The sequence below is a fragment of the Arachis stenosperma genome, chromosome 4, assembly GCF_014773155.1.
Source record: "Arachis stenosperma cultivar V10309 chromosome 4, arast.V10309.gnm1.PFL2, whole genome shotgun sequence".
Lineage (NCBI taxonomy): Eukaryota > Viridiplantae > Streptophyta > Magnoliopsida > Fabales > Fabaceae > Arachis > Arachis stenosperma.
This window is the reverse complement of record NC_080380.1, coordinates 9,275,466-9,279,035: the sequence shown is the minus strand read 5'-3', so window position 1 is coordinate 9,279,035 and position 3,570 is coordinate 9,275,466.

Below are 3,570 nucleotides of genomic sequence, written 5' to 3'. Positions count from 1 at the left end.
TTTGAGTAGTTTCTCTTTCATATTTATTCTTGGTCCCACCTATGAAATCAATGGTGAGAGATTACACTTTACTCTCTAAAGTGAAATTCAAACTTCAGAGGATCCAAATCCTAAAAAGAAAGCCCAATGAAACTTGTAATCCAATGATTAGGATTCAATCGATTGAGTAATGTAAATAATCGATTGAAATTACGGGAAATTTGAAATTGAATCGATTGTTTTGCTATACCAATCGATTGATTTTTAATGAAATACGATTTTATAATCCGGAACGAATGTCACGCATCAAAGATAAACTTTAATCAATTGAGTTTGCCAAAAAGTTTAATTTGTTATTGTTATTATTTTTATTGTTAATAAACATAATAGATTAATAATCAATTAATAATTTATAAAATAAAAATTAATTTTTATAATTAAATAAAATATATAGGGTTAATTTATAATTAAAATTTAAAAAAAGACTATTTAGCAATTATTAAAAAATTTTTAAAAAATATTTTATTGTAGAATCATTTAATGGTCCAAACATTCCGGAACCATCGAATTCTTTGTCTAGTATCAAATGTAATACCCAAAAAACTCTTCTAAAATTATATGTCTTTAATATATATTTAATCTTTATAAGTTTCATTTACCAAAAGTCAAATTCCATTGGTGAGATGATTTCATTTGTTCGTTAATAAATGTTTGAGAGTTTGAATCTCATTTTATATATCTAATAATTTATTGACCAACAAATTAATTAAATTAAAAAACTATAGATAACTAAAAAAGTTTACCAAACACTAAAATATTTAATCTTTACCAAATTTTAATCATTAAATTAATTTTAAAATTTTTATTTTGTAAATAAATTTTTATTTAATATTTTTATACTTTTCTTAGATAATAATCGAAATTAATTTGTCTAAATATTTTAACAGAATATTATGTGAAATTGATTTATCTAATAAAATATTATATCGGTGATTATTTTGATAATTAAATTTTGTTAGCAAATAAAATATCTAAGTTTTTTTCAAAAGTTCTTTTTGGAGTATTATTTTATAATATATGATGATGTGATGATAATAATAATATTTTTTTACTCAAAAATAAGTATTAATTGATATGAATAGTATTATAAATATAATTTTTTGGGCCAACAAAAAATTAAAAAATGATACAAAATTGAATTATAAACATCATTCAAGAGTCTAATTACGATAACAATGTATAAATAACGCTTTAGTAAATTATTATTATGTCTTTGTTATATAATATTTTTTGAGATAACTCAATCACACTCTTTGAAGTTACAAGTAGGTAGGGGTGACAACAACACAGATAGGGGCGAATTTTTACTCTACCCGATCTGTCTCATCGTATAACAATTTGCATAAAATTCGTTCTGCTTTTATTTGTGAGTAGTAAAACGTTAAACCCTAACCCGCTCCTGCGGGTACCCACCCCTCCCCTACCCGCCCCTATAACTATTAAAATCTAATAAATAAAATTAAATTTTAAAATTTATATAACCATCATCACGTACATAACATAAATTAAAGTAAAAATTTAAATATGATACAATATTATTAATCATTTACTAATTATTTTACATATATTATACATATTATATATTAAAATTATATATATTATATATATAGCGGAACGGGTAGGGACAAGTATTACCTAATCCCGACCCCATCCCGCAAACCCGCCCCGAACGGGTAGGGGCGGGATGGGTACCCGCGGATTCGGGTGGTATTGTCATTCCTACAAGTAGGACTGGAAGTGAGTCAAACCCGCTCATGAGTTAGCTCGAGCTCGATTCATTAATAGCTCGATAAGCTAAGCTCATGAGCTAGTGAGCCAAGCTTGAGCTTAAAATTGAGCTCATAAATTAACTGAGCAGAGCTTGAGCTTGGATAAGCTCAGCTTATTAGCTCGTGAGCTAACTCAATTATATATATATATATAATTATTAATACACATATCCTATATGCATTTAATCTATACTTTTAATATTATATATATACACATATGAAATAGTAATATATATATATATATATATATATATATATATATATATATATTAATGATTTTAATTATTTAAAATTTTATATTTATTTTTTACATATAATTTTGAGGTAGGATATAAATAAAAAATTTATAATTTATTAATAGATAACAATATATAAAATTGATCTTTTTAAATATTTTTTAAAATATATAAGTTATAATTTATTGATATAGAATTATAGATTATGTATTTATGTTTCTATTATTTGAGCCAGCTCGTGAGCTTGAGCCAGCTTGTGAGCTTTCGGTGAGTCGAGTTTGAGTTTAAGAAATAGGCTCGATTATTAATGAGTCGAGCCGTGAACCAAGCTCAATTTTTGTGAGTCGAGTTTGAGCCTGATCTAGCTCGACTCACTTCCAACCCTAGTTACAAGTAACAAAACTCTAGAAGGTTTATTATGCGAGTTAGAAAGCATAGAGATAACACTACAAACTAAAATACAACTGATATATATATAACTATAGTTCACACAGCATAACTAATAAGATATATTCTTAAATTCCTGAATGCCAACTAAGCCAACTAACAAATTCTAAACAATCTTAACAACCTAATTGACTCTGTCCCCTAACACCCCCTCACACTAAGGTATGGGTTATTACATATCCTTAGTTTGACTTTATATTTATTAGAGGACATGAGATAAAGCTTTAGTTGAGATATCTGTAATTTGATTAATAGAGAAGATGTGAACAACATAGAGAACCTTTTGATTGACAAGATCTCGAAGAAAATGAAGGTCCAATTCGAGATGCTTGAAAGGTGTGTGAAGAACAGAATTAGCTGCCAATAAACACATACTCTGGTTATCACAGTAGATTATCGGAGCTACATATTCTGAGATTTGTAATTCGCCAAGTAATTGTTGAAGTGCCATGGTTTCTGTTTGTGCAACTACCATAACTCTATATTCTGCCTCATTCGAGCTCCTACTCATCTTAGTTTGTTTATTACTTTTCCATAAAACAAGATTATTGCCTAAGTAAATACAAAACCCAGAAATGAACTTGCAATCATCAAGATCACCACTCCAATCTGCATCTGCAAAGACAAAAATTAGTACACTTGGTAAATAAAAGACCTTGAGTAGCTGTACCTTTCATATATTGAAGAATTCTCTTCACACACTTTCAATAGTGTAAGGTTGGTTGATGCATAAACTGAGATACACGATTTACAGTAAATGATAAGTCAGGACGAGTTAGACTGAGGTGTTAGAGGGCTCCCACAATAGACCTATATTGCTTTGGGTCATGGAAAAATTTAGAATTTATTGTAGAGAGTTTAGCACTAGACATCATGGGAGTTGAGATTGGATGAGAACTTTTCATGCTTGCACGCTTTAACAAATCATTAGCATGTGTTGATTGAGAAACTAGAAGTTCTCCTTGTGGTAAGTATGTGGCTTCAAGGCCAAGGAAGTAACTGAAGTTACCAAGGTCCTCTAAAGAAAAAATAGTATTTAATTGTTGAATTAAGTTATTAATTTTTGTGGCATCACCGCA